The 22,566-nt window shown below is 39.4% G+C and overlaps 1 pseudogene; it reads left to right on the plus strand.

The window, feature by feature from the left end:
- The first annotated feature begins 2,705 nt into the window (after nt 1-2,705).
- LOC127657621 (serine/threonine-protein kinase ULK4-like) overlaps nt 2,706-22,566 on the plus strand; it is a 287,951-nt pseudogene continuing 268,090 nt past the window's right edge.

A 22,566-nucleotide genomic window follows, 5' to 3' on the forward strand; every position in this document is an offset into this window, starting at 1 on the left:
TTCTGGCTTTAACTCATTAGGTTCTTCAAATTAAATTTACTTAATCATTACAATATGATGTCAGCAAGTGTAAGAACAGTGAAACTGTTGCACTTTCAATTTAAAAGCAACTGCTTCTAGAGCTAAACAGCACTCAAATCAAGTATCATTTGAAAGTGAAAATCCATCTCAACAAGCACAAGCACCATTCTTCACCACAATGGTAACCTCCAAAACTCCAGCATGATAGACATATTTTTTAATGCCTACAGTATACAACAGAGCATTGAGCATTAACAAATCTTTACCTGTTATCATAACCTGAGTTTAATGGATTAATTGACAAGTGTGGAACTCTAAACAGAGCGAGATCTCAGCAAAACTGCATGTGTGACAACCTGGGCCAAAATTGAGTTAATTTGAGTTTGCTAGTATGATGCCAGCTTTAGAAATCAAAAGGCCCAAAGAAAATCTTAATAATAATTTTAAAACAATGGGTTATGATGAAATAGATTTACTGGCCTATACCATTAGTGCCTATTCTACCTCTGACAGAACACTACAACCTCCTTCATCCATCAAACATTGACCACTACTACTTTGTAGATGTCCAGTTAAAAAATATGTTTTGGAAATGGAGAATGACAGCATCTGTGGATTATCTGTTGTACTTTCACAAAAACTCTGAGGAGAGGTACTTAAAAGAAGGAACAGGAATTTAGCTTTATTAATAGAACATGGCTGTATTTTTGCCACCCATATATGACACTTTCAATTTCAGCTCAGTATATACTGTATTAGCTAAGCTGTTCTGATCAAACACAGATTCCTCTGACTACATGGCTCAATAAAATAACCAAACTGAGTTCTCGGTACATGAGGGTGTAGATTTAAATATTTGTCAACCAGTGGACAAGCTCTGATGCTGAAATGTGAAATAGACTGGAACATTTGATGCTCAAAGGGCCACACGCATAATAAGGTTAAGTATACAAACCCAAATGCAATATCCTGCATCTTATCATGTGCTGGCTGTCAACAAGGTACAGATGGCAGATAGTGTAGGAGGTCTGTGTGACTAGAAACGAGAAGTCAATCATACAAGAAGAGGATAAGTTAGCTCAGTTCTCTTTTGAATGAGATTCTTTATGAAGAGCAGAGGACACAGCAGAGTTTGACTAGGTAACATGTGGCCTTCATGAGACAACAATGTGCATCCAGATAAACTCTTCAAGAAAATCAATTGAGTGCATTTAAAGGCTAAAGCCTTCCCCCTCTCAAACAGCCTTGAACTCAGGGGAGGTTTTATCTATATCACTTACATAACTTAGAATAAAAAATAACATTAAAAAACACATATTGTAAAAATGCTGATGATTAATATTATGTATTTTGTGTGTCTGCTAATGGGTAAATAAACAGCTACATAAACACCATTGTACAATGATGGTATCAGATGGTAATATGGTACTTTGCTATAGCCTATGGGTAGTTGACATGACATACATTTGAAAAGTTAATATGTCCTGTGGTGTGACATGCTATTCTTGAGTCTTTTTGAGTCTTCTTTTTGAGAATAACAATTATTATTCATGCAGATTTTATGACTTGGAACTATATAGAAAAATGTTACTTGTTATTGCAGGACCATTTAAAATGAGCCACAGGAGGCAAAAGTGATGAAACATGGTTATAAAAATAAGATAAAAACTTGAAATTAAATGGTTTATATTTTAGAAACTTATTACCTTCCCTAATACATTAACATAAATGTAACCTTGGACAGGTTATGTGCCAACTACCAATACTCAATGGTTCTGTAAAGGACCACATTTGTGTACCATACTTCCAAAAATACCATGGCAATACCATAGTCTCCAAAATAAAACATGGTATTACCTAGGGGTGGGCGATATCTTAAATCACGATATGACTAATTTTATATTCCAATAACGATATATATCACAATATAGTAATTATTTTCTGGAAAACCAATAAAACTCGGTTAGCATAATACATAAACATATTGTAATGCCTAATTTTGGAAAATATAGTCAGTGAAATAAATACTTTTTAAATGAAAACTACTTCCTCTTATATAATTTTCTCTTTATTTAGAACTTGACAAAAAAAATTTTTTATAAAAAAAAACAGTTTATAAATCAACCTTACCGTAATATTAAATTTCACATTATGCCACATTTGTTCTGATATGTTGTTGACCAATATTATTATAAACTTTCCTCATGATAGATACACGCTGTGCATATGGATATGTACGTATCATGATATACACAATATAGCGAAATCTCTGTCGATTAACACTTTATATCATTGCCACGATATAGATCATCATATCGTCCAGATGTAGTATTACCATGGAATTTTTTCGAAGTGAAGATAATAGGTCAAATTATACACACAATATACAAGAAAAACCAAGAAGAACAAACGTTTTTTTTTTTATCCATCCAATATTATCAAGAGTGCCCCGTTTACTGGTTTTCAAACAGCTGAGACAGCTAGTTATTGTGAGGGATAGAGCGAGCTAGCCCTGTGTGAGAAAAGACATATGGCTGAACGTAACACTCTCACAGCTGTAACAGCATAAAGTGAAACACACGTGCCCCTGAAAGCAAACCACACATGCAGAAACAAATAACCCTAAAGGATAAAGTGCACTCATGTATCTCTCTACACTGTCTTGGTCTCTTGGGAGGACCCAGATGTCTGTGATTCATACTTCCATGAAACAAAAGCGAGACAACGGAGATTGGGTCAGATGTTTCCTGAAACTTTGACACATGCTGTTATGTAATATGAAGGAATCAGGCAGGGATATGTCGAGGTGAGGATGCAATCTGTTTGAATAGGATTACAAATTATGTACCTTTGTTTCTGTGTGATCCTCCCTTAACCTGCACAACACAATGTACCAGAGCAGGGCAGCACTGCTGTTATAAATTTGAATACATGATCTGGATAGGCTACATACAATCTGACCTGAGAACAGAACTTTGAGAAACAGGCTAAAGGAAACCAGCTATGAAATAAGCTCAACAAAAGAGTTGTACTCCTAAAGAAAGGAATTGTAATTTTGAAACATAAATAAAATCATGAGAACACGCATGAGATGAAGACTAGAGGTCGACCGATTAATCGGACGATTTTTTGAATTTTTTTAACATAATCGGCATCGGCCAATATCCAAGTATATCAAGCTGATTATTAGGCAGGCACATCTGTGGGCAGCCTAGTGTTGTTGTGGAACACGTGTTCGACGCACGCTGCCCCTAGAGTCATTTTCCAGCAGAGTGAGCAGACCTCATCCAGTGCCTAAGGAAGGAGCTAAGTTCCTTGGAGAAAACAGTAAGGGTTAAATTTGTATAACTTCTTTAGATTTAATTAAAAACTTTTGATATGTTACTGCCAACTTCAAGAAAAAAACGTGACAAACGCGATAGTTGACATGACGTTCGGCTACTTTGGATATTGATAGCGTAGTTGAAGTTATCAACTTTATCACAGCAGAAGGGTTGCTATCATGTCACAATAAGGAAGCAAGAATTTTGCAATTACAGACAGTGAATCTGAGACTTTTATTTGTTCTGTTTGTGTGTCTTATATTTGAGAGGGTTGTCACTCAATGCAGATAAATAAGTAATAAAAATATACCAACGCAGTATCTGAAGGACTGGCTTTGGTAAGCTCGGACGTAATTGGTTCTGATGTCGGTACTGGAGAAATTAAGAAAATACATTCTTTATTGCTATAAAGAGAAAGTTATTTTATCTCGCCAGCCATTTCTATGTATAATAATATGAAACCATTTTTCTGTGATGCAATTTAGCTATTCGCAGTCAGAGAGAGAGAGAGAGAGAGAGAGAGAGAGAGATCTCGCTGACGCGGTGCCACAGCGAGCACAACATGAGCCCTGCTTAATGAGAGACAGAACTAAACATTCAGACATAGCCTGGTTTAGATCTGTTATATTAGTCTGATTTTATTTTAGATTTCGCCTTCCAAAGATTATAAAAAGAATAGTTATACATAAGCCGCATTCTGTCTAGCACAACTTCCTTCCCTTCACAGCGGTGCACTGACATTTCTCCCTAAAACTCAAACTTAACGTCAGAATCAGCACGATCGGTGATTGTTGTAAAATGCTACTGTTGCTAAATTGCGGGACACGTTTAATAAAAAAAAAAAGAGCGCAAGAGATACCATTCCCAAGGCGGCGCGCGCTCCGAAACAGACCGCAACGAGACAAGCAAAGTATAGGCTACTTTGGGTTTCATGTGCGGGTCTAAACAATCAAATATACACAAAAATATGTGAGAATTCACTTAAACACAGTTTATGTCTTAAATGGACGTAGTTATGGAAATAGTTGGGGAGAAAATATGCTGCATCAGGAGCCTATTAGATCTGAACTCAGTTTTAAAGGGGAAGCTGTCTAATAAACATGCTGACGATTGAGCCATTACTGCGAATCAAACAACAAAAGGCAAAGAGAAAATCACTTACAGCTCTTGAATGAATAACTTCTGCATTAATAAGCATTAATCTATCTATGATAAACTATGCAGTGTTATTTTACAATTGATTACTTTATTAGATTTCTTTTTAGACCACACCTGAACAGTAATGTTAGACCTTCCTGAAATAAAATCACTGTGCCTATATAACGTTTATCTTTGTTTAATACATATATATATATATATATATATATAACAAAAAGAACCGTTAAGAATACCGTTAAAGTACCGGATCGATAAACAGTATCGGTAAGATAGTAACACCATTAAAACCTTAAAGATACCCATCCCTAGTTATGCCTGTGCTTCTCTTGGATGCTCTGAATATTGGATTACATGTCTGGATTGCCCCTTAATTAAAGCTGCATTTGGATCTCAACCTTCGTGTCTCGGAGCAGTTCGTAACACCTGCTTTGTTTATTTAATATATTTGTTACACATTATTTATACAATATGTTTTTACATTATACATTTTTAATTTAAGTGTACAAGTGCAGATCGGTCAAGTGTTCAATAAATGTATTTGTTGAGAAATTTTGTCTATCTTAAGTAATTATTTGTGTTACATTTTATCTTTCAAATAAAAGGTTCAAATAAGAGGTTAAAAACAAGCACATATCGGCCAAATATCGGCCAAAATAAATCGGCAGCATTAATCGGCCATCGGCCGACCCGGATTTCAAAAGATCGGCATCGGCCTGAAAAAAACCAATATCGGTCGACCTCTAATGAAGACTCCAGTCCTATAAGCAACCTTATAAAAGCGGTTTAAGTGTGTGTTCGCACTTGGCTGGTTTGGTTAGATTAAAATGAACTCAGGTGCGACTGCTCTGTTAGTGCAGTTCATTTGAACAAGTGTGAACGCTGTCACCCGAACCTTGGTGCGCACCAAACAAGCGGACCGAGACCACCTGAATAGTGGGTCTCGATCCGCTTCCAAACGAACTCTTGTGTGGTTCCATTGATATAAGACATCTAAATGGACAAAAAACAGCAAGTAATTTGTCTTTACTGACTCAAACATACCTGCCCATTACAGTTCGGTACAGGCGTCGGAAATGCCGTCAGCCGTACTTGAAGCATATCTTCATTTGTGTGTGCAACGGAGGAATTCCTGGTGCTGTTTTGAAACATTTACACATTTTATTAGCTCTTCGCTTGTTCTCAGCTGGTAAAAATACCACCATATATTTATCCAATGAGCACATTTAGCCCAGCAACCAGCATTGTTTTGGATGTTCAGCAAGTTCCGTCGAAAATATATGACATAAAAGCCAATCAGGTTGTGAACTTATCGTTATGCCTTTTTTTTAATATTTAGGTTCAGTGTTAAAAATGCCAGTGTGAACGCTAAGCAAACAGGAATAAATGTATCATTTTCATTTTTAGTCTGGGCCAAGAGACCCAAGCAAACCAAACTACAAGTGTGAACACACCATACATCTACATGGAGAGGGTCCCCTTATGGGGGCTGCCATGTTAGAATCACATGACCAGTCAAATACTACTCACTTAATCTCAGTAATCACCTTGATATTGGATTAAATTAATTACTGTGAATGGTGAATTTATGCAATGGAATCTGTAATGGAAAACTATTGATTTTGAATAATGCTGCATCCACACTGTATGTCCAAGAAGACACAAACAAAAAAATTACTGAGTGTACCTTTAAAATACTCACCGTTTCAAACATATAGCCACAACCACAAGATATAAAAAAAAATGTGTGATAAAATCACTTACTAACCTTTTCTGTGTCAAGTTATATCAATTTTTGCAATTTATTTAGTACATTGGTAGTCTGCTGCAAAAAAATATGTCAAACAAATTTACAGCTCAAATAATACACACGTTTTAACAGATGAATAAATGTAAGAGTTTTTATGTCTACCTTTAAACCATCTGATGTCCAAGAACCAACAAAGCTGGACTAGCAGAACTCATAAAAGTATTGATTCCACTGGTATAATCGAAGGACAAGTATCGCAATGATTGCTGGTTGTAGATCTGGAATTTTACAAGTCAAGCATGGTCAAAGTTTTACCATAAGCCCCTACAACATGATCTTAATAAATCTTAATAGTATATAGAAAAGATAGAAATAGACACTTTAATCTGCTTGATTTTAGTGAGAACTTATTAAAAGTTGCGGAATTTGCAGTTTGACAAGATGTCAAGTCGTTGGATTAATATTTGCATCACATGGTGATCTATGACACTAGGATGAAGAGTTTATGATGATGCCCCAAAAAATTTTGAAGGCAGCCTACAGATACAATGTAATAGCTAAACATCTATGAACAATCAAACGATATGTGGATGTTTGTGCACAAGGAGGAAGTATGATTTCTTACCATACTATGAAGGACGTCCTTCCACACAAAATCACCCAAAATGATCCACCGTTGCTTTATGGTCCGGGTTGGCTTTAAATAAGTCGTTCAAGTCGTTGACAATCGTGTTTTTCGATGCAACTAGTTAAAAACAAATCATTCAGTACGCTATTTCAAACGAAATGTTTTATGACGTAGTGAAAATAATTCGTAAATCGTATTTATCCGAAAACAATGCCTGTGATCTCCTCACTAGCACGTCGAACCAGTCCAGTTTTCCGCTCTCTCTCTCGCGCGCTCGCGCGCTCGCTCCTCTCTCTCTCTCTCTCTCTCTCTCTCTCTCTCTCTCCGAGCGTGACGCCACTCCCCACCCACACAGCTGGGCTTTTGCAACTCTTTCACAACTACTTACGCGTTAAAAATATGCTTCAATCTTTTCCAATCTGTTTTTTTATACGTCCTCTCTTTATTGACAAATAGCCTAACACACATTATGATCAGTGCGCATCTACTGATTAATTATTTTCTTCCTAAATACAATGTCCTTAAGCGTTCCTTCCTCGATATATAATTACATAATCTTAAAGACAATTTTCACAATAAAAGGGTACGTATTCTAAAATATAATGGAAGACAACAAAAAATAGCAGCAGGTGGAACGTATCAGAGCTGTTAGGACGCGCATGCTCAGTGGAAACTGATTCCTGAACTGAACAACGATCCATCTCAGTATCCTAGCGACGGGGATCGTCCATAGTGGGGCAAAATATGATAACACGTTTAATTAAGTTTTATATATTTTTTCACTATTTTATCTGTGAATGCATCTTAAAAAAATCCAATTATGAATAGATGTGTTTATAAAATAGCACATATCCATAATATTGACTTTTTGTTTTTCTGCATGAGCAGGAAGTTGTGTTTGTTAATAGTTAGCGCTGTAAACTGCCATTGAGCTCGTGAGCTCTCAAACTCACTTGAGTTCTCTCAGGTGTGTTTGTGTTGTTTTTATGTATCTAAACATAACTTTTAAAGATGACATTTGTTTTGGATGTTTGTCATGCAGGTTTTAGTTTGAATTATTATGCTTTTTAACATTGCACGAATTAACAAACAATGTATGTAAACATCATGTTTCAATGAAGAGCTATGTGTTTGCATGCAATCAAAGTGTCTCCATAGCATAAATTTACCTTGGTTCATACTGGACCCCTGTGTTTGTAAATTCACATCTCATTATCTCCACAGGTGAGACTCACCCATGACATCAAGCATGATAATGTGGTCTCTTTCTATGAATAGTATTAGACCAGCAACCATCTGTGGCTGTTGGTGGATATGTGCACAGGTGAGATCTCTTAAATGTATGTTTTATTTTTGCTCAGTGGGCTCTGACAGCAATTTGGGGTCTAATGCTTCTCTTTTGATATTTTTGTTTTCTAGGTGGATCCCTTACTGCACTTATTGCTCAGGACGAGTGCTTGTCTGAGAATGTTGTACAAGAGTTTTCCATCCTGGGTGGTGTTACAGCACACCTTCCTTGGTCTAGGAGTATGGGAAGGTATGTAACTGATGTTTTTGGAGAGAGTGCAAAAGTTATCCTGTCTCCAGGTCCCAGAGTAACCACAGATCACAAAAATGCATGATATAGTAAGAAATATAGCAAATTTATTAAAGAAAACAGTGGGATAAATGGAAAAGTTCAGGAGCTGAACCGGCCAAAATAACAAACAAAAAGACATTCTTCCTAAAGGGGTTTAGAGAGTGACTTACCTATCAAAATGGAAAAGAAAACACAAATCACTTCCCTAACTCCCTCTCTATAAATAACCAAGAGAAAACAGAATGCTTCAAAGTTAATGGCATCCACCTCCCTACTAAATAGTCCCACAACACAAAGAACTTCAATAGATTCAAATTGAGATAAAACTGTGGTAATAAACTTGTAGTAGTTATACATTCAACTGTAAGGCATTACCCAAAGGAATATAAACATTAAACAACTACAAATGACAATTCTGTTAATCAGCTCTATTTGAAGACAACTGACAAGACTGTTGTCTTACTCACATTAGCACACAAAAATTGCAACGCTGGGACCAAGAGATAGAATGACTAGTGCAGGAGAAAATATTCACTTTGTGTTTCTCTCTCTCTGGTGAAGAGAGTTTTGGGCCTCTTATACTTAAATCGAGAGTGAAAGTGACAAGAAAATACACAGGAAGACACAACACACAATAAACCACATTAAACATATCACTATCACAATGATATAATATACATCCCTCAGGACGTAACAGTGGTTAATTGTATTAGGGCCCAAGCACTGAAAGTGAGGAGGCCCTATTGTTCTTAAGGATGGGGCACTTAACATCCGGAAAAACTCTTGAAAGTCTGCACACACATCAGAGTTGTCGGCCATTAGGGCTGGGCAAAGTTGCAGTGGGACAACTCATCAAGACGGACAACTTTCGTGCTGACAGTCATAAGCTCCACCCAACAGGAAGTCAGCTATTTTGTATTGTTTTAAAAATGTAGGGCTGCCCCGACCAAAGATTTTCCTTGTCGATTACTAGTCATTAGTTTAAACCATTAGTCGACTAGTCGCACATTTATGAAATTAATTTAATGACTTAAATTTATTTTTTTTTGGGGGGGTGGGACATCATCATCAGAAAATTATTTTAGTTCCAGGGCTGTGAAAGAATGTTATAAGTAACATTGCTAACACTGTTCTACATTACAGAGAAATTCTATACCATAATAATAAGCCTTTAAAATATAATATTGCGTATTAACAGGATAAGGCACTTGGCATGCTTCAATTTTCATAAAATTTTGCACACACATTAGAGTCATTGGTCATTAGGGTTTACGCATGGACATGTCGGGATGGTGTTCTGTAGCTTCCCTTTTAAAATTGGCATGTAAGATGGCCTCTGTAGCAACTTCATTTTCACCTACATTCACCAAAATTGGTACATATATAGTTCTCATTAAGCCAGACAACTTTCATAAAAATAGTTAATAGCTCCACCCAACATAAAGTTTGCCTCTGAACTTTTAAATACTCCTCTTAGGGATTCATGAGACTGTCACCACATTTAGACAACATTATGCCAAGACATTGAAGATGTTAAATTGCAAACAGAGTTTGATATATCGAATGGTATTGCCATGTCTAGGCATTACATTAATGGTGAAAAATGGGAAACAAGAAGTGTCACATATCTTCTGTGTGCAATGTGTGATTTAGATCAAAATTGAGGTGTGTGTTTAGTTTTGGGGGCTAATCACATGGATTTGACTATTTTGGGTCACGGTCATAGCGCCACTACCTGGCAACAGGAAGTGTGGCTCTTACAACAGACTTTAAAATAGTCATCTTATGTTTACTCAAATTGCTTCAATATTGTTTAGAATATTGTCAAATGCCAAATGTGTGTGTCCACCTTGCATTGTTTTCCGAAAGACACTGGGTGGTAATGGATCAGTTGTGCTTGGGCCCATCATCGCTGCTTACAGCTATATTTACCTGGTGCTGGCGAAACAGAAGAAATGGGCTTAATAATTCTGGCGCACAATTAAAATTAAACTTTTTTCATGTCCAGATACTCAGGTGGCATTTCAACCCACGCTTCCTGTAGCACTTGCTATAGATGTGACTGTCTTGTCAGGCACTTCTCACACACCTTACAGTCTAGCAGATCCCACAAAAGCTCAATGGGGTTAAGATCCATAACACTCTTTTCCAATTATCTGTTGTCCAATGTCTGTGATTCTTTGCCCACTTTGCAATTTCTTTGCAATTCTTCACATAAGGCCTGCACCCCTGAGTCTTCTCTTTACTGTTGTACATGAAACTGGTGTTGAGCGGGTAGAATTCAATGAAGTTATCAGCTGAGGACAAGTGAGGCATCTATTTCTCAAACAAGCCAGTTGTCTGTAGACTGTAGTGTACACCTTTTGTATGAAATCTTCAGTTTATTTTTTTGGCAATTTCAAGCATTGTATAGCCTTCATTCCTCAAAACAATGATTGACTGATGAGTTTATAGAGAACACACATTGTGTTTTTTGCATTTTTTGACCTAATACCTGTCTATTGCATACTGTGGCAACTCAAAAACAAACGAGACAATGTTAAGCTTCATTTAACAAACCAAATATCTTTCAACTGTTTTTGATATAATGGCAATGGGGTTTCTAGGACCAAATTAGCAGTTTAGCATGATTACTCAAGGATAAGTTGTTAGAGTGATGGCTGCTGGAAATGGGGCCCATCTAGATTTGATCACAAATTACTTTTTTCAAATAGTGATGGTGCTGTTTTTTACATCAGTAATGTCCTGACTATACTTTGTGATCAGTTGAATGCCACTTTGGTGAATTAAAGTACCAATTTCCTTCCGAAACAGCAAAATACAGTATCTGTATAAATATGAGTATATATGAAGTCAGAAGTTTACATACACCTTAGCCAAATACATTTAAACTCAGTTTTCACAATTCCTGACATTTAATCATTGTCACATTAATTTATCCTGGCAGAGCAATCTTTCAGGTTATGTCGATATAGGACTTGTTTTACTGTGGATATAAATACTTGTCTACCTGTTTCCGCCAGCATCTTCACAAGGTCCTTTGCTGTTGTTCTGGGATTGATTTGCACTTTTCACCACAAACTAGGTTCATTTCTAGGAGACAGAATGCGTCTCCTTCCTGAGCGGTATGATGGCTGCATGGTCCCATGGTGTTTATACTTGCATATTATTGTTGTTCAGACAATCGTGATACCTTCCGGCATTTGGAAATTGCTCCCAAGGATGAACCAGACTTGTTGAGATCCACAATTTTTGTTCTGAGGTCTTGGCTGCTTTATTTAGATTTTCCTCATGATGTCAAGCAAAGAGGAAATGAGTTTGAAGGTAGGCCTTAAAATATCCACAGGTACACCTCCAATTGGCTCCAAATACCCTATGAGAAGCTAAAATAGGCTTGACATCATTTTATGGAATTGTCAGTCAATTAAAAGTGAAACAATCTGTCTGTAAGCAATTGTTGGAAAAATTACAAAGTCATGCACAAAGTTGATGTCCTAAATGACTTTCAAAACTATAGCTTGCTAATATGAAATATGTGGAGTGGTTAAAAATTGAGTTTAAATGACTGTTTATGTATGAAGTTTATGTAAATATATGTAAATATATATATATAAAATTATATATATATTTATGTATATATATATATATATATATATATATATATATATATATATATATATATATATATATATATAATTTTATTTATTTATTTTGCTTAAATAATTTGTAGTTTAATTTACATATTGCCTTAAGGTCACTTTACAAGGAAAATCAAAACTCTACTGTATATATAATCTTTTAATTTTAAATTGTTAATAACTGCTTGTATTTGTGCAGTTATTGTTGGATGGTCCAGGGACTCTGAAGTACTCTAATTTCTGCTTGGCAAAAGCTCAAGGAGATATTCTGGAAGAGTTCTTTCCGGTGATTGCAGAAAAGACAGGAGCTGGTGACAGCAGAGAGAACATGATCTCTCTGAGATCAAAAACAGAATTAAAGGTCAGTATCGATCACTTATGTAAATCATCAGAAATGCTCAATAAATGGTTATGGCACAAATTGGTTTTTGAAGCTGGTTCTTTTGTGTATGTCAAAAACGAATGATCTGATGCTGTTTCTTTTGAAAATTCTTTTAGCGATAATAGTCACTTTTTGAAAGATGTGGGGTTTTAAAACGCAAATCAATTATGTGTTAAAATGCCATTTTGTGTGTAAAATATATTAATCTTTACTAAAAATAAATGTCTGGTCACCATGGCATCATAAATTCAATTGTGCACATGAATAAACATGAGAACTAGAGAAAGTTTTCAAGATTAGTGGAATTTAAGAATTCGAATTTAAAGCTGAAGTATGTAATGTCTTTGACACTGGCACCACAGAACAATTGTAAAAATAAACACTGTTTTCAAAACAGCTTTCCGAATATGCACTTCTTCTGCTGTTGTTCGAACCATCAAATTCATCCCCAAACTCATGCCATTGAGTCGCTCTAAACAAACACAGGAATTTTATTGTGCCACCGAGACAAAGCATTTACACCTTTACCTTTAATTTCAATATTCACATGTTTGTTCACTTCAAGTATATGTTCTTTGTCATTACCACAACAAAATCATTGCGACCCCTTATTGTTGTGTTTTAGGGGAAGAAAAGTATTATGACATTATACATATACATTGTACAGTTCAAGCTGTGGTCTCTAGCAGTTACAATACCCATAATTACAGAGTTAATTACAGATTTTCCAGAATGTTTCAAACTTGTAATATTTTCACTGCCAACTTGTTATAAAGTTAACAGATTGAGTTGAGTTGCTCTGGTAGGTTCTCCTGTGTACTGTGCTCCTGAGGTGCTGAGAGGGGCAGACTCCAGTGTCTGCAGTGACCTGTGGGCATTAGGCTGCATCCTCTATGAGATGTTTACAGGTTACACATTTGACCTTAATCCAGAGCTTTCATCTTTACAAAATATACCCTAGTTAAAGTCATATTATTGTATTGTTATTTTAGTTCCGTCTCATTTTTGTTTAGTTTTTTAGGAAAACCACCCTTTGTCTCAGAGTATGACTGGCATAGTTGATCTTATTTTAAATGACGATCTTCCATTCCTAAGACAAAAATGTTAGGAACATCTGCCTTTTAAGATATTATCATGTTTCTTCAAGTGTTCATACATCTAATTATATGTTCATCTTTTTAAGAGCTAGGCTTCTCACAACCCAGTCCAAAGTTTGAGAGGCTGGTAATAGGTTTACTTCAGAAAGGTACAGTTATTCAGTCTTAAGTTACATCTATGATTAACATATCAGTTTGGGGGAAGTTACTCTAAAATGGTAATCAGGAGCTAAATTCTGTTTAAAACAGAAGTACTTGGTTTTAATAGTACTTTAGTATCAAAAGTAAATGTCCTTTTTATGTCAATACATAGTTTTATTATTGTTGCATTGTTGTATGTAATACAATACCTTATGGCTCTGAAGCAACCTACTGAATACACTGACTAGCTTGTAGTGTCTGTGGAATGAAGAGCTTTTAGAATGATACAACACCTATAGAAATTAAACAACTGATTTGACAGAAAAACAATAATCATCTTAATGTTTTATTTAACACTCATACCCACCCCACAAAAGCACACATCTATGTGTATACATTCATCCACATTTGAATCAAGCAGACAGTGAAATTACTGTAAATACAGACATGACCACGCACTTTGGCTGTAAGTCCAAGACTAAAAAAGACAGTTTATGAAGCTGTTTCATACCTGTACATGATAACTGCTCTCTCTGGCTCAGCGGCAGCATCAACGCCGATTTGAATGTTCCAGTATGATTTTTGTCAAAGGTTTAATAGACAGGTGAATCGTTATCATTTAGGAAAGAGATTGTGTGGATGTTTAAATCGAGATCTTGATCTTTTTATGATTTAATCGTGCAGCTCTACACATAACAATAGTAATTAGACAAGGTAACAAAAAAAAACTATAAGTTACAAGATAGTAACTTATTTAATTCTTAAGCTCATTTACATTTGAATTCACGCTTTTGCATGCTAACTAACATCATTGTCGAAACTTACTTGTGCGTTAGTGGTGTATCCACAAGGCTATGGCAACTTGGCGGGCAAATCCATAAATTATTTGACCGACCATACTTCATAATTTCAAGCTTTCACAAGAAATAAAAAGTTTACATACATCTATTTCCTTCCGCATGTTGGACAGTGAGTTTTTGAAGGCTGTGATATGGTTCCCTTCCGAGGGAACTCGCACTGCGTCGTTGAAAACGACTCTTTGGGGAACGCTCCTTAGCGTGCGCCTCTGAATTATGAATGAAACTATTCCAATCTTGATTGGTGTTGCGTCATGACGTAACATGTGATGGCATAACCGGATGCATAAAAGTGACGCCGGTACACACACACATTAGCTTTCGCTCTTCAGCAAGCGCTCTATGTTGAAATTGTTTGTCTTATTTGGTGTTGTTTGTCTGATTTAAAAATATTATGGCCACCGAACAGTTCAAGAAGTGCGTGCACCCCTGCCCTCGTTTCATTACGTGTAGGGACACGCACACTTTATGTATGAACTGTTTGGGAGCGCTAGCACGCACTGGCAGCTCTCGAGGGATCTGCCTGTGAAAGTTGTGAAGCACTACCCATGAGAGTGCTGCGCTCCGGTTGGCGTGCTTTGATGAGCACGGTCAGGCTCGCGTTCCCCACGGTTTTGGTCCCGCGTCTGTTGAGGCAGCGCGGCGATTGAAATCGCGGGGTTCGCGAGCGGATTTTGCAGATGAGAATGAGACTGCTGCGCACGTTCTCATTCTTCGCTTGAGGATCCCGAGCCTACTGTGAGTGGTGCAGAAGCCCGCGTCGCGCTTCTTCTGCCCATGATCAGGTCCCGTTGCTTGAGCTCACTGCTTCCGAGGAAGTAGATATGCTCAGCATCGATCACGGATCGACCGTGAGCCAAGCACGCCAGTTTTTGGCCAAGCTTATGAGGAGCTGATTGAGGTTGTGACGCGTGCCGTGGCCAGACTGAATATCAGCTGACCACAAAATGAGCAGGGAACGCAAATTGAAAGCAAATTAGACGTGCGCTTCCTGCGGCACAGATCACAACCTCAGCGCCGGGGTTTGCCGCTTTTCCCGATCTCCACAAAGATATCTAAAATGAGATCGTGGGGTAAACCGCGATTCGTCCCGTATCTCCAGCCCCAGTGTTTGATTACAGACGATGTTTTGGGGGCACGAGATATGGGCTAAAACCCCGGCGCTGCCTAGTAAGCCCTGCAGAGATACATCTGCTTTAATAAGTAGGGCTTACATGGCCGCACACAATCGGTGTTGGTTTCCCGCCGTCTCTGACGCTTCAGGCCACATCAATTTCCAGCGAACGCACACCGTGCCGTTCGTGTCAAAAAAATAAATAAATAATAATAAAAAAATAAAAAACAACAAGCATCAATTGTGGTCACAAGAACCGTATCGACTAAATCCTGCCGGTTTCCCGCTTCTGGAAGTCGGGAACAGTGCTCGAAAAACACCCTCAGGAAATCGGTGTCGGTTCCCGCTGTCTCTGACGCTTCGGGCCACATCAATTTCCAGCGAACGCACACCGTGCCGTTCGTGTCAAAAAAATAAAAAACAAGCATCAATGGTGGTCACAGAAACCGTATCGACTAAATCCTGCCGGTCTTTCGCTTCAGGAAGTCGAGAACATTGCTTGAAAAACACCCGAGGCCAGCCTCGAGAGGCTGGTTCCCTTAGTAGTAGCTTCGGGAAAGAGGTCCTACCGAGGTGGTAGAACCTCGGAGGGCTGCCCCTCTCGCTGCAGAGCAACCGAGGTTGCTCTGCAGCGGAGTCCTCAGGAAATCGGTGTCGGTTCCCGCCGCCTCTGACGCTCGGGCTACATCAATTTCCAGCGAACGCACACCGTGCCGTTCAGGCCAAAAAATAAAAACACACATCAATTGTGGTCACAAGGACTGTATCGACTAAATCCTGCCGGTATCTCGCTTCAGGAAGTCGAGAACAGTGCTCGAAAAACACCGAGACCAGCCTCGAGAGGCTGGTTCCCTTAGTAGATTTTGTAGAGGCATGGAATCATCTTCCCAACATATCTGCATGGGTCCTGCATATAATAAAATCAGGGTACAGACTGCAGTTCGGGCACCGCCCCCAAATTCTCTGGGGTGGTGCAGACTACAGTGGTTCCGAGCAGGCTCAGGTGATGGAACAAGAAGTGCAATCTCTGCTGCTGAAGGAGGCCATAGAACGTGTTCCTCATTCAGACAGGAGTCCGGTCTTTACAGCCGGTACTTTATAGTTCCAAAAAGGATGGGGGTTGAGGCCGATTTTAGATCTCAGAGATTTGAACCGGCCTTTGAGGAGGTTCAGGTTCAAAATGCTTACCATTCCTGTCATCGTGAGTCAGATCAGATCCGAGGACTGGTTTGTCATGATAGATCTAAAAGACGCCTATTTTCATGTACCCATCCTTCCATGTCACAGGAGGTTCCTGAGGTTCGCTGGGGCTGAAGCTTACCAATATCGGGTTCTTCCGCTCGCCTAGCACTCTCTCCCGCACATTCACCAAATGTATGGATGCAGCTCCTGCTCCTCTGAGACTTCAGGGCATCCGCGATACTGAATTTTATTGATGACTGGCTCATTCTGGCCCAGTCTCGAGAAATGGCGGTTCGGCATCGAGATGTCGCCCTTGGCCATATTCGAAGTTTGGGGTTGAGACTCAACACAAAAAGAGTGTGTTGCAACCATCCCAGTGCACAACGCTTCTGGGTGTTGTGTGGGACTCGGTTACGATGCAGGCATGCATGTCTCCTGCACGTATCGAGTCCGCTCTGGCGATGGTGTCCGGGTTAAAACTAGGCCAGGCCATCACTGTAAAGCAGTTTCAAAGACTGCTGGGCATCATGGCAGCGGCATCCAACATTATACCTTTGGGCCTTCTACACATGAGGCCCCTCCAGTGGTGGCTGAAAACCAAGGGGTTTTCCCCAAGGGGAATCCATTTCATGATAATCAGAGTAACGCGCAGATGCCTTCGTTCTCTGCTAATATGGAAGAAACCTTGGTTCCTGTCCCTAGGGCCAGTGTTGGGAGCGCCATGTCGCCGAAAACCGCTTCGACAGACGCCTCCCTCACTGGCTGGGGCGCGGTCATGGACGGCCGCTTTGCCAGGGGTCTGTGGCAGGACCATCATCATTCTTGGCACATAAACTGTCTAGAGATGTTGGCTGTGTTCAGGGCTCTGAGGAGCTTCCTTCCAGACATCTAAGGTTACCATGTCCTAGTACGCTCGGACAATACATCAGTGGTAGCTTATCTGAACCAACAAGGGGGACTCGGATCGCGCCCTCTGTGCAGACTGGCGCATCAGATAATTCTTTGGTCCCAAGGGAAAATACTGTCTATCAGAGCAATGTATGTTCCGGGGTTCAGAATCAGGGAGCAGACATCCTGTCGAGGCAGGGGCTGAGGCCCGGGGAATGGAGACTTCATCCAGAGGTGGTGAAGTCGATAGGGGACAAATTTGGACCATCGGAAGTGGATCTATCCACGCCTCGAGGGATGTCCCACTGTCCACTTTGGTTCTTCCTCTCACATCCAGCCCAACTGGGGTTGGATGCCATGGTACAGGCCTGGCCGAGGCCTCGCCTGTACGCGATTTCCCCGATCGCTCTGCTCCCGGAGTCCTGGAAAGGGTCCGCCAAGAGGGCATCAGTCTACTTCTGGTTGCCCCGATGTGGCCGGCCCGAGTATGGTTCTCAGACATAATTTCACTCCTGATAGCTCCGCCACGGCAGATTCCTCTGAGGAGGGATCTGTTGTCTCAGGCAGGGGGCACAGTTTTCCACCCTCGTCCAGAGCTGTGGAAACTGTGGGTCTGGCCCCTGAGGGGTTCAGTACCTAAATGCTGGTCTATCAGCGGGGTGGTTGAAACCATACTTGGCTCTAGGGCTCCGTCTACTAGGAGATTATATGGCCTCAAGTGGAATGTGTTCTCCACTTGGTGTAGAGAACATGAATTAGATCCAGTTAACTGCCCGGTGGCTTCAGTTCTGGAGTTTCTTCAAAATCGCTTTCTCTGTGGTCTCTCCCCTTCCACACTTAAGGTGTACGTGGCTGCCATTTCGGCTTTCCATGCACCACTGAGTGATGGGCCTCTGGGGAGGCACCAGCTGGTCATTCGCTTTCTCCGTGGTACATGGAGGATGAGACCGACAACCAGGTCCAGGGTTCCTGCCTGGGACCTGGCGGTGGTTCTCGAAGGGTTATCCCTGGCCCCCTTCGACCCCTTCAGTCGGCTTCGCCCAAGGACCTGACGCTCAAGATGGCTTTTCTCTTAGCTATTATCTCTCTAAAGAGGGTGGGAGATCTTCAAGCCCTGGCAGTAACACCAGCTTGCTTGGAGTTTGACCCTGGTGGAGTTAAAGCCATTCTGCACCCGAGACCTGGCTATGTGCCTAAGGTGCCTTCTAACGCCGCACGGCCCACGGTCCTGCAGGCTTTTCATCCTCCACCTCATGTGTCGGCAGAAGAAGAGAGGCTCCATTTGCTCTGCCCTGTCAGAGCTTTGGGCATTTACCTTGAGAGGTCCTCTTCTTGGAGGAGGTCGGACCAACTGTTAGTGTGTTTTGGGTCACCTAAGAAGGGGCTCCCTGCCTTGAAACAAACCATTAGTAATTGGATTGTTCAGGCTATTATCTCGGCCTACAGGTGCTAATTTGCCTTCACCTTTGGCCATAAGGGCTCATTCAACTAGAGGCATGGCGTCCTCTAGGGCTCTCTTATCGGGAGTGCCCCTCCAGGAGATCTGTGAGGCAGCCGGTTGGGCTACCCCAGCACACTTTCATCAGGTTTTATAGTCTGCACCTCCCTAGTACGCCTGGCGCACGTGTGCTCTCATCCTAGTTGAGTGCCTGAGTTCAGTTTCACTCTAGGGCAGGCCTTTTTCGGCGCGTGGCCTAGTGGGCATTCGTTCCCCAAAGAGTCGCTTTCAACGACGCAGTGCGAAGTTCCCTCGAAGGGAACGCCTCGGTTATGACTATAACCCTTGTTCCCTGAGAAGGAACGAGACACTGTGTCGCCCTGCCACGCCCTCAATGCCTGAGAGCGGCTTGCTTCATCGCTAGGCTAATGTGTGTGTGTACCGGCGCCACTTTTATGCATCCGGTTATGCCGTCACATGTTACGCCATGACGCTAACACCAATCAAGATTGGAATAGTTTCATTCATAATTCAGAGGCGCACGCTAAGGAGCGTTCCCCAAAGAGTCGTTTTCAACGACGCAGTGTCTCGTTCCCTTCTCAGGGAACAAGGGTTATAGTCATAACCCGAGACGTTTGTTTTAGGCAAACAAAGCAAACATTTAAAACGAAACTAATCCTTATCATTTTCAGAAAACTGGAACATATTTTCTAAGTATGGCCATGGGTGTGCGCACTGCACCGAGGAACCACAGTCTTCCATTTTGCCAACTGATCATTGTTCAAGAAATGCTGGGAAATCATTGAACTTCACGACACGAGACCCTACAAGAGTGATAATTGATAGGCTGTCTGTCACCAAAAAAAATCATCCACTGATTTTCAAAGCTGCTACGTAGTGACTTTCAACTCGAGGACCTTGATAGAAATGTAGTGGAGTGAAAAGTACGATATTTGTCTTTCAAATGTAGTGAAGTTAGTCACAAGTTTCCAGAAAAAATAATACTCAAGTAAAGTACAGATTCTCAAAAACTGTACTTATGTACAGTACTCAAGTAAATGTATTTAGTTGCTGTCCACCTCTGGCTGTTATACAACTAATTGTCTCACATAGAAAGATTTTTTTACTATTGGCATAAATGGAACGTGAGCAAACTGTTTAAAATGCAAAAATATTAAACCATTGTTTTAAATGTTCCATGATGCTCAGAGTGCCATTTAAAGGATGTGCAACAAAAGCATTCATTCTTTCCACACCACCGAATCTGTCACATTACATTGGCACAGAAGCTTCAGTACTATCTGCAACTCAATTAAATTACTGTCCTCCATAGGTTAAGCTGGGAACCTTAATTGTCTCACCCATTCTGGATAAGAGCATTTTCAGAAACACAGCCCACTGTGGAAAAAGATCTCCAGGTATATTTGACAATGGTGAAAATATAAATTTGGGTGCTCTTGAATATCCTATTCACATTTCCTGTATTTATTTTATTTTATTTTTTTACCACCTTGTGCTGTTAAGGGAGAGTTTACCACCAAATTAAAATGGTCATTAACAGTAGCAACTTTTGAGTCCAGTCATTCTCCAGTCATTTGTTTACCTCACGAGAGAGCGTGTCAACTTTATTACACTCCCAGCAGCAACAAGTGAAAGCGGATCTGATATTACCAAAATCCATGAAAATGAAAAGGAAGGAATGTACATAATAAATCTGTCACAATTGACTCTTTATTAAAAATCAAGTGGATCGCTGGTGGTCTCACCATTCTCCAACACATGATCATTCAAAACATTTCTAGATACAATTTTCCTGCAAAAAGTGTGGATGTGATTGAAGTCATAGACACTGTTTTGATTTGCTTTCTCCCGAATTTGCCATACAGCCTTCTCCTTGTGAACAAGGTTTGAAATGAACACCTGCCAAATGTGGATTTTTCATGCCACTGTGGAGAGTGAGCTGTAAGACTTCTCTGAGTGATATAGTCCTACTGTATTACACGACATTAGACACAAAGACGTGCATTAGACAAAACATGTGTGATTATATTTTGAAGAACAGATGAAGGAAAAGCCACCGATGCACATCCGATTTGATGTGTGTGTGCAGTGAGCTCCACTGTTCACGAGTGCAATGAAAGCCTTTCTCCAAGACACACATACATAGATTTCTGGACCTCGGTTGCCAATAACTATTGATCTTAGTGGTTAAGAGCATTTTGTACGGACATTTTACAAACGTTCATATTTTGCGGCCAGGGTGTGAAATAATGCCCGCTCCTCGTTCAAATGCAGGTATTTCATGCACGAGTAATTTTGCTCATCTACCCGCAACAAGTGTGTGACCTGTAAGACGTCGCGGAGTGGCACATGACAAGAAATGCTGTTAGTCACAAACACACATGCTTGAAGGAAATTTATAATATTTTTTATATATAAAAACAAACAAAAGAAAAGCTGTCAATGCTTGTGTCTGATTCGCTGTTTGTTCTGAGGAGTTTTTTTGGGAACAAATGGAAATTTATTATGCTTATTTATTATGATCTTTATATTTATAATTGTCTTTAGTTCTTAATTTGTAGGCTATTAGTAATTTTTCACCTGTTGTTGCTGACTGATACTTGCGTTATGGCAAATGGGGCTGTTGGAGATGGTAAATGTTTGGATTGGGTTAGGTGGTTATAAATATATAATATTTTTTGATCACTTCATTATTTTAATTGCTTTTTCAATTCGTTTAAAGTGAAATTTTAATTTAAAATGTATTTTGTTTAAGTTTTTCATGTTTCGATAAATTCATTTTTAAAGCAAAATCAATAAAGCAAAAAGATTCACTGACCCTTGGCATGTGGGTTGACAATATCCCATTATATCGGGATATTTACGGTGATTATCTTTCAAAAAATTTTTTGCATATTGCCCATCCCAAAATGGGAAACTTTTTCATGAACAATTGTAAAATTAAGTAATTTTTATAGAGACCCACACAAACATATGTACTCAATTCCATATTACATGTTACCTATTAATTGTTGCATATTTGTTTTCTTTTTGTGTTTTTGAATAGTTTATGGGCATAATAAACATTTTATTTTATTAAAAACCTTAAATAAGTAAATTAAACTAGTAAATTATTAGTTTTTGCTATAGCTCTTTTGAAAAAAACAAAATTTAACCAAATATTTTAAAAATTGGTTCCTCAGTGAAAAATGTTTTTTTGGCCATGACAACTTCCACTCCTTGGTCTATAAATATGGATTGGAATGTACCACAGTTCAATTCATCACATCAAATACAATAAGAATAAACTAATAATATATATATATATATATATATAAGTCCATCATAATCACAGTTCAAATCACAATATTTT

Source organism: Xyrauchen texanus, chromosome 17, assembly GCF_025860055.1.
Source record: "Xyrauchen texanus isolate HMW12.3.18 chromosome 17, RBS_HiC_50CHRs, whole genome shotgun sequence".
NCBI classification, from domain to species: Eukaryota; Metazoa; Chordata; class Actinopteri; order Cypriniformes; family Catostomidae; genus Xyrauchen; species Xyrauchen texanus.